Here is a 10,340-nt window from a genome sequence, read left to right as displayed (position 1 = left end):
GCTCAGTTTAGAGTCCTCCCTCCTTTGGCGTTTGCTTTTTGATTTCTCTAACGAGACTGAGCCCTTCTAGGACTTGATTAAGGGGAAATCACTTGACAGGGACATGGGCTGTCTCCCACCTCAGAGAGCCTCCTTGACCTGGGAAAGCCCCATGAGAGCCCAAAATGAGGCCAGCGGCGAGGGGCCATCCCCCAGACTCGGTGGCCACCTTAAGCCCAAGCAAAAGGCACCCTGGTGGCTCTCCTAGGTCCTAACTTCTCGTGAATGCAGGTCCAGCAAAGGGGTTGGCAGCCAGAACTCATTTAGGAATAAAAAAGTTACATTTGCCTGGCATTTTCTTTGCACTTGTATCTCCCACGGGAACCTGGGGCTGAACAACGAGGTATCTGTCTTCATGGAAAACAACTGACTGAAAATTGAAATGTTCAGATATTTCACCTGTTTCTTTCCATCTCTAACCCACAACTGGCAGTCCTTTCACTAATGGAAGATTGCGCTAAGCATGGTTACGTAGAACATAGACAGACTGCATAGAGAACATACACAATACAGATATAAACATTATAGATTTGCATTTGTGTGAGAGCATCCAGAAGAAAGACCATGAATTTTATTATTCTGGAATTCACAATATTAAAAGATAGTATTTTTCATTTTTCCTTTGTACTGCTGAAAATAAATACAGGTTGATGAAAGAGTAACATATGAAAAGAATAATTAAGGGTCAAAGAAATCTCATTAAGCAGAATATCCCCTTGCCCATCTTTTCTACAATTAAATAAATGGGCATAGCAATGGGTCATCACCATACTATTGGTCAAGGTCCCATCTCTTTATGGCATCAGGCAATAGACATGGCAGCAATCACTGAATATGCAGGAGTCTTGGTTATGCAAAGAGGCCAATGTGTCTTTTTAAATGGGCAGAATAATAATTTCCCGTTGATGAAGGACTTTACAATTTGGCGTGTCTGCCTGTGAGGAAGGCTAAATTGTGTTTATGCGTGATTTTGTGTCACAGGATCCTGCCTTTAAATATGAGTTCTTCACATTACCCATAATCCACTGCCTCGCTCATTATTATTCTCTGCACCTGTTCTCCATAACCCAGAGTTTCCATCCCAGTTGCCATGTTCTAAAGCAAGCCCAAGCCTATCCAACCAATCACTTCTCCCTGCAAACCCCAGACTCCACTTCCACTCTAACCTTGACCAATTTCTCTCCTTTGCATTCATTATTTAGTGAGCAACCAATATGCGGAAAGTCATGTGCTGGCAGCTGGTAAGAAACAGAGATAAGTAAGATACATTCCCTAGCTTTGAGGCATTTACCAACGCATAGAAGAAATGCACTTTTGAGCAAATGCATTATAATACCAGGAAAAAATACGCATAAATTGCTATAGAAATATTGAATAAAGAGTGACTACTTCCAACCAGGGTGACAGGAGGCTTTGTGGGGGACAGAGCATGCCAACTGTAATCTAAAGGCTGAGTAGGATTCTCAGAGGCGGGAAAAGTGGGGAGGGCATTCCAGATTGAGAGAACAGCTTGAGGAAAAGCAAGAAGGTGAGAAATTGCATGGTGGGTTCTGTTGTGCTAGAAGATTATAATGAAACCAAACAAAGCCAGCTTGTGCAGGGCTTCGAATCCCTTGTTAAGGAGCCTGAACATCTAAACGACTCTCTAGTTAATAAGAGCTAAGAAAAAATTTTGAGGAAGAGAATGGCAGGATCTGACCTGTGTGTTAGGAAGATAATTCTAGCAGCGCTGCAAAAGGAGGACTCGAAAGACAAAAAAGAACCCGAGAGACGTGGTAGGTTCAAATATCCTGAACTGAAGGCATCATGTTCTCCCTTAAATCTGCCCCTTAAGCATGTGTTCTTTAGACCAATAAGGGCACACCCACCCTCCAAGTTACTTGAGCTCCAAAACTTGGGGTCAACTTTGCCTCCTTCTGTCTCTCCTCTGCCTTTCTCTTCCTCCCTTGCTTTGGACGCTAATCCATCAAATTCCTGCTCATTTTATCTGCCAAGACTTGTCTGAATCTCTCCTGTCTTTTCCCCTCTTCACATCTTGGCGCAGGTCCTCGGCATCCTTGCACAATAATTTCCTCTCTGAATAGGACAGTCTTGGGTAGAAAAGCCTGTGAAGAAAGTATTCTAGAGATCAGAAGAAAGTTCGTGATCAGACTTGTAGACACAAAGGTGGTATTTGGAGCCAGCGGCGAGGGTGACAACACGATGGCGGCAAGAGCAACAACAACAAAGGCACCAAAGACAGAACCTTGGGAGACGCCAACTTTACAAGAGGAGGAGGCCACACAGGAGACTGAGGAGCAACGATCAGAGAAGTCACGGCCGAGCACAGCGCTTAGAAGGAGCCGCGGGAAGAGGGTCACTTACATGAAATTGCACAGAAGGATGAGGAGGCTGAGGTTGAATTGCACAGCCTTTACCGATTTGCTGGTCCTTGGTGATCTTTCAGGATGCAGTGTCAGTGACAGGTTGGGGGTGGAAGCCAAATTCCAACAGGTTAAAGAATGAATTGATGGTGAGCAGCTGGTGACATGGAGAAAAGTCTACTCTTGTATTAAGTTTGGTAGTGAAAGAAAAAAAAAAAATCATGCGTGCCTCGTACTTGCCCAAAGATGTCAAATCATCCCTTCCCTCTCAGGGAGATCTAACCTGTCCCATTCCCTACTTCACAGTCCTTCGAAGAGAAGAGAAAGCTGCTGACCTTACAATCCCAGCCATGCTCCAAACCAATTTTCCTCATCATTTTTGGTATAATTCATCCTGTGAAGTGCATGTGGTCTGTCTTCATACCATCCCAGCTCTTGCTATCGGCCTGGACCAGTTTCTGTCAGTCAAAGACATCTGCAGGAAACGGGCTGCATGGATAAAATTTAGTAGTACTTCTCCTAAATACAAGAGTCTGGAGAATTGCAAAAAAAGAAAAATGGTCAAGGGATGGAAAGCCACCCCCGCCACTACTGTGGCCAGAATGATAAAATAATAAGGATTCCAGTGTGAAAAGATGAAGGCTTAGAAAGGAATATGATAGGTCTCTTAAACGACATGATGGAGGGACTTCCCTGGTGGTCCAGTGGTTAAGACTCCATGCTTCCACTGTGGGGGGCACAGGTTTGATCCTGGTCGGGGAACTAAGATCCCACACGCAGTGCAGCCCGGCTAAAAAAAAAAAAAAAAAAAAAAAAAAAAAAAAAAAAACACATGATGGATATGGCCAGAAAGGACAGACTCAGTCACCAAATTCCAGAAGATTAGACCTCAGGGGTAAATCCTGAAGCTTAAAAGTGATTGTTTATGTTGGAGCCCTGGTCTCACGCTACCCTGACTGTCATTTCCTGATGCGTTGCAAACCCCACCTTTGTGGAGAGCAGTGGGTCTCCAGCCCTTCTAGGATGCACACCACTCAGCTGGGGTAAAAGAGCTACAACTCAGCGATCCTCCCCATGCCTGCTGCCAACTCGCCAACAGGAAAAAAATAACCCTCATCAGACATAATGGAAAGAAACGTACAGGGTTTTATGAGCTGGAAGTGAAATAATCTGTTTCTTATTAAACATCATGAGAAAATTATTAATTCATGCCAGAAACACAAATATAAATATTATCATATTGAAAGCGTTTATTCTGAAGGAGACCATCTGGCAGGGCCTCACAGACCACACTTTGACAAGCAGAGTGTATGTGTCACCCTGGCGGGCTCTTCCATTAAAGCAGTGAATCCAGAGGAAGTGAAAATGGAAGGGTTTTTAAAGGGGAGTACTTTGCAGTAATGACATCTGCTAGATACTTATCACATGTTTCTCTAGAGGTGGGCCAGCTTGTACAAATGCTATTATATGAAAACTTAAATGTTCAAAACAAGGGGTAGCGATTATTTCAGAATCTCTCCCCTTAAAATTGGATTCTCTTCTTGGGTACCAAATTCCAGAAGAGTATATACCTGCAAATGTATAGAGCATTCATTGCTCAACATAAATGTAGGAGGGAAGTTGAAGGAAAATGTAGGAAAGAGAAGACACAATTATAGATTAACCAAAAATTGAAAATACAGAATCCTGAAAATATGAAGTAAATGCATGGTTCTTTTTGGTAAAATGCAGTTTTAAAAACCTCACACTGTCACTTTTTTTTTTTTTTTAATTTATTTTTGGCTGTGTTGGGTCTTCGTTTCTGTGCGAGGGCTTTCTCTAGTTGCGGCGAGTGGGGGCCACTTTTCATCGCGGTGCGCGGGCCTCTCACTGTCGCGGCCTCTCTTGTTGCGGAGCACAAGCTCCAGACGCGCAGGCTCAGCAATTGTGGCTCACGGGCCCAGTTGCTCCGCGGCATGTGGGATCTTCCCAGACCAGGGCTCGAACCCGTGTCCTCTGCATGGGCAGGCAGACTCCCAACCACTGCGCCACCAGGGAAGCCCCTGTCACTTTTTTGCAGGAAGGCAGGGGGATATCTATAATTTGGAAAACATCCCCCTCTCTGGAGACAGATGGAGCACTGTTTACACACAAAGTGGAGGAAACCCTGCACTCCAGAAAAGAAGAAATGCTGATGGCAGCTTGAAGAAATGCCTGATTCCCTTGAGGATCCACGTGGACCGTTTTCATCTGCCTGCCCTACATTCTCAGAAGACTCTGAGCTTAATTTTGCTCACATCTTCTGCCTTCACTTGCTCCAAGGTGCTACTGTTGGTTGAATATCAGTGCTGTGTTGGAACCTTTCCCAAACCTCTCTCCTCTATGTCACAAATCAAGTCCAATGGGTAGTCCTAGAGAATCTCTGAAGAACAATTCCTCAGTCTAGAATAACGGAGGTCAGCAGAGCTGACCCTGATGGGCTTCCAGTACTTGAGAGTTTACTCCCATCTTGGCCCTAACCCAAGACCACCAGGTATCCACCTACCAAAGTTCAATCGCTACATATGGAGTCATCCGAAAAGGGCCACATGACACACCAAAACGATATTAATAGGATATACTCCATTCCTACTTCCTTAGGCCTGTCTCAAATGCTAGTGAGAATGCCAGCATCTATCAACGAGGAGCTCCGTGTCTGTCAGGGGTTTTGAGGCTACACGGTAGTTGGGGTTACTCAAGCCCTAATTACCTTTTAGTTAGGAGAGTGAGTAATTCAGATTACATTCTCTTCTCTTACTGTCTCTTCATATCAAACACTTTAGTGTGTATATTAGAAGTCGAAGAAATGGCCCCCATCCAATCCAAATCTCCTAGGAGAATTTGGAACCTCAATGTTAACACCTGTATTCCTCATATTTTTAAACATTTAATAACTATCTTTAGTCCTTTTCAAAAGGTAAGACACGCACATGATAAATAAAAACCAACCCAATGATTATGTTTCAGGAAGAATAATTGTGTTTGCATCTTCTGCTTTTCCTTTGCTCAAAGATACTCTGGGTTGAGCCTTTCCTAAATCTCTCTCCTGTATGCCACATACAAACTCCAATGGGTGGACTGAGAGAATTTATAGAATGAATTCCTCAGGCTAGAATAGTAAGCTTCTGGGGGTGGGGGGGGTGAGGCGGGGGATGGCAGAGCTTCATACACCAGAACTTAAGCCAAGGGTCCTGACCTGCTATAAGTCTGGTCACTGTTCTGCCATCTTTGTCCAAATTTATGATCTATTCAGGACAGCTCATTTAGTGACAAATGAGATTACAGGAATGAGGGAACAAACTATTTGCCTATGCTTCTTATAAGCTATTAGTCATAAAAAGGAATATTTAGGTAGGTAGATGAAGGATGAGTAAGAGAGAGAGAATGAGAGTTACAGAGAAATGGCAGGAATTTGGAGCATCTAATTTCATTTCCTCATTATATACAAGAAGAAACTGTGGCATGTACGGGGTGGGGGAAGGTCAGAGAGGAGAGAGAGAGAGACAGAATGAAACAAAGATATTTGCTTAAAAATTTATAAAAATAATAATTTTTTCTATAAGTCATATTAACCCAAGGTGGTCTTATGGTTCAGTTTCAGCATCAAATCCCAGAAAAACAGTCCCACAGAAAAAAATATAATTAACAGCAATTCAAGTCTTAGCCTCTCCATAAAACACCAAGGAAGGGAGTACATTCTTGATGTATATCCAAAGATCTTAAAGATCTTCTTAGGACATTTTCTTCACCTCACTGACAATGAACTCCTCCAAACCTACTCTTCTCACTCTCTCTAGAACCCCTTAAAGTTCTGCCCAAAGTTCAGGCCACATAGCCACTTCTCTCTCCTCCTCAGAACCTTTATATAGATCAATTTAACCTTTCTGGTTTATTCCTCACCACCCCACATCCTGGAACTAAAGGTTTGGGCCTTCAGATTGAAAGAGCCTATCAGTATCAAGGAGGATAAACTTAAAAAATAAACTCACAAATAGAGACATCATAATAAAACTCCAGAACATCAAGGTGAAAAAGACAGTGCTAAAAGAGTCTACAAAGGGGTGAGAGTCAGATCAACCACAGAAGTTTCAAGAAAATAATGGAACAATAGCTTAGAAATGCTCAGGAAAAATGAATTTGGACTTAGAGTTCCATAACAAACCAAACTAACACTGGAGAGAGATGAAAATAAACTCTCAGGAAAGTTTATTATCCACAGACACTCTCTGGTGGAGAAAGGAGAAGAACAAAGGAAAACCTACCAGAGAATGTACTCCAGCCAGAAGAAAAATGAATCCAAATGATAATGAAGGGGTAAAGGAGAATATATTCGGTTTTTATTTTTGCAATCAAAAAGTAACTTTTGAAAAGATTGGGGAGAAAGAAAAATAGGAAATACAACTTAATTCTTGACTTTTATATCCATTCCATTTTACCTTTGTATAATATGTCATTACAGCTTACAAAATGCTTTCAGATAAACTGTCAGTAGCCATAATCACAGGACCTACAAAAATATGTTTTAAGAGGGACCATGTTGGAACAAATAATAATTCCAATAAAACCTGGAATTGCCCTTCCTGAGGGTGGTAATGCTCTTCTTGCCATGGAAGCTAACTGCCTTGCACCAATCATCATGATCACAATGACAGTGGCTCTGAGGAGGGGCGATGAATGTCAGGTTTAGTAGACTGTTTTTCTTACTCTGCCTACCAAGTTGGACTAGATTATGAATTGGTAGGGAAGGAGCTCAACAGAAGTAAGAACTATAAAATTTCAGACCAGCTGATGCACTGAAAAGGGACTCGTTAGACGCTCAGGCTATGAGGGCTGGGGACTGGAAACCTCTCGCTGCCAGGATGTAGCCAAAGGGACCCACTCTGTGCAAGAGGCCGGCTAATAAAAGATCTTAGGCTCCACAAAGGCTTCTGTTGAGAGGTCTATGGTGCTATTGCCTATGATGACACACACGATGAATTTAGGGCTTGGAATCTCTCGCTTGAACTTTTTGACGCCATCCCGGTGTGTGCCAGAAAAAGAGCAGCTGTCGAAAAGCAAACATTTTCCTGTCTCTAAAAATAAAATGCTGGCAACACTTCAGACCCCTGTGCCAAGATCTGGCCCTTCCCAGGATAAACAATAGGTGGCTAAGCTGATCGGAGGCAGGCACTGAGCCCTACGTCCAGCCTGGAATGCCTAGGTGTGGCCATGTGCAGCTGTAAAGCTAGAAGCCGGAGGGGGCCCTCCCTTCTCCACAGCTGATGGAGGGCAGCTCCAGCCCCCCAGCCAGGGACCAGCTGCAGCAGACTTGGGTTACACCAGAAACCTTGACGCAGCTGAGGTCATAGAACTCCCACCAACCCCTGCCCTCACAGCCCTGGGGTGCACGGTGACGGATCTGAGGGCCTGTGAGATCCCGTCCAGAGAAAGTTCCCTACGAAGGAAAGTTTCATAAGGATCTATCCGCATACACCACTCAGGGCTGTGGCCATCCCCCGTCAAAACCCATCATGCCCAGCTGAGAGCCCTCACCTGCTAGGCGCAGGCCCCATAAACCACCTTAGCGTGGAGATGCTATAATAACTCATCCTTCCCACTCTAATTCCCTCCCAGCTCGTCAAATGCTTCTACAGCCCCTGTGCCTTGTCATTAGGGTTCAAATCTTCCCGAGACCATAAGCTTGGCTTTTTGCTGGTTTGGGGAGTTAAAAGGGCTAAGAGGGGGTTAGGGGAAGAGAGGGACTAAATACAGCAAATATTTGCAGACATAATCACTCCAGAAACATGCTTCAGTGGAACAGAGTGTAGGGCCCACCCAGATGACGGATGTCACTCACCCAAGTGTCATATCATAAATAAAACTGAATGAGCCCATTCTCCTGCGGAACCAGAGTGACGCCTGTTCACACTATAAATATTTATGTAGTCATGGTCCTTAAAAGACTTTGTTTTTCCAGGTAAGTAGACTTTAATGAAAAAGTTAAGCAGAGCTTTTCCTGCCATTACGGAACAGTCGCTGCAGCTTTTCAACGGGTATTCCACGGAAAGGAAAAGAAAAAGAAGAAAGAAGAAAAGGAAAAAAATAAGGCTCCTTCCCAGGAGGCTGCTGCTTGGGGATCTCATTTATGCCAGTCAAGGTTCATTCTCATTCAGAAAGTGACAGCCGTCAATGGGATGGCAGAAACCAGAAGAAGCTCTATGGGTCTCCTTCGGCCTGTGTAATGAAGGGAGCACAAGAAAATACTTGTCACCCAAGTTCAGACCCCTACCACCACCTCTGCCAGGTGAGACCGTCTCCTTATTGCTCTCAGCTCTCTCTGCCTGCCTTAGTAACAGAAAAAATGTACACCTCACCCCATTACTCCGCTCACTGGAGAAGCATTCTCAGAACGTGAGGATGTGTGTCTGGGTGTCTGGGAGTGTTCATGTAAAGTCCACCACTCCTGCTTTTATCTGCTCCTGATTGCATGAAGCAGGGCACCCCAGAAACCCTGCCAGCATCTGACCCGCTTTTCCTGCTCTCTTCACCTCACACCCTCCGCCAAGAGCAAACCCCCCTTGGGCTCCCAGCAGCGCTGTCATTCTCCCCTCCTCCAAGGCACTGTGGCAATCCTGCCACCTGGAGCTCCGGAGCCATTGTCTCCACAACAGTTCATGCTAATTTTCATGTCACTTTGCAGTTTACTCATCTCTTCAATGTACCAAAACCCTAGCCCAAGTCCACCAAGCCAGTTGCTTTCCCAGGGCTGGCCTTCTGCCCGGGCTCCCTTCCCCTCCAAACCTCAGGGTGGCCCCTGCTATGTCAGCCTGAACTGGCCTCTCTGGGAAAACTTGATGATCGCTTGGTTCTAGTCTCGGGAAATCTTGTTTCACAAGGAACAAGAGTCTTTGGTTTTGTGCGATGAGTCACAGGCCGCCTCGACCATGCCTATCTGGGAAGGCTGGGGCTGCCATGTATGGGCCTCGCTCTGTGCCACCCACCTCTCCGTGTAAGTCGCAGCTCTTTGCCAGGACAGCCTGAGTCATAAAACTCAGCACATTCCTTAAGCGTTGGATAGTCTTTCCTTGCGATTACTTTGCTTTTGTTTTATGCAGCACCTGGTTTCATTTTAAAAATTCAAATAAAATCTCATGGTCGGGGCTCGGGTGGGGTGGGGGGGATAGGAAGGAAAGAGAAAAAGAAGGGAGTGAAGCCTAGGTTAGGGGAAGGAAGAAGGGGCTGTAACTCCCCAAATAGGCAAGACCCAGAGCAGGACAGAGAGTGAGGGGCAGAGTAAAAGGCAAGGGAGAGAGAGAGAGAGAGACAGGGAATGTGCTAGAATTGAACTGAATTTGATCATTTTTCTGTATGTGATAAAGCACATGATGTCACTCTCCTCCCCAAATTAGGCCCCAGGTCTCAGTTAGTCCTTTACTCATAAACCATGGGAACTTCCGTAAACCCCTACACTTTCTGCGTCTCCTCAATAAAGTGACAGACTTCTTTTTGACGAATTCTAAGGAACTTTCCAGTTATAACACTATGATTCTACGAACCTATCTGTTCCCTTTTTTCTTAGACCACAAACCCCAACCCATGTGTATGGGAATATTTTTCCAGAGGCTAACATTTGTTTTTTGTCTTTAGGGGACAGAGGAATGGGGGACAGCAAGGGAGAAGGTGTAGACCCAACCGTATAAATGTTTCTGGCCAAACTGAATTTCTGTGGCCAGGTTATTTTGTAAAAGCATCCGTAAAGCTGTTCACACCGGGTTTTAGAATTTAAAGAGTATTCTATTAAGCTATGCTTTGCAGTCCGGAAAAAAAAAAACCCAAACACAAACACTGAAAGAAAGAATGAATAATACCTATTAACATAGAGAACTGTGCTTTCTTGGAGTAGTAAAACGTATTAATTACAGCACAAGACCAGGACCGTTA

Source organism: Balaenoptera ricei, chromosome 5, assembly GCF_028023285.1.
Source record: "Balaenoptera ricei isolate mBalRic1 chromosome 5, mBalRic1.hap2, whole genome shotgun sequence".
Classification (NCBI taxonomy): Eukaryota; Metazoa; Chordata; class Mammalia; order Artiodactyla; family Balaenopteridae; genus Balaenoptera; species Balaenoptera ricei.
The sequence above is the reverse complement of the archived record's forward strand: the minus strand, read 5'-3'. Positions refer to the sequence as shown.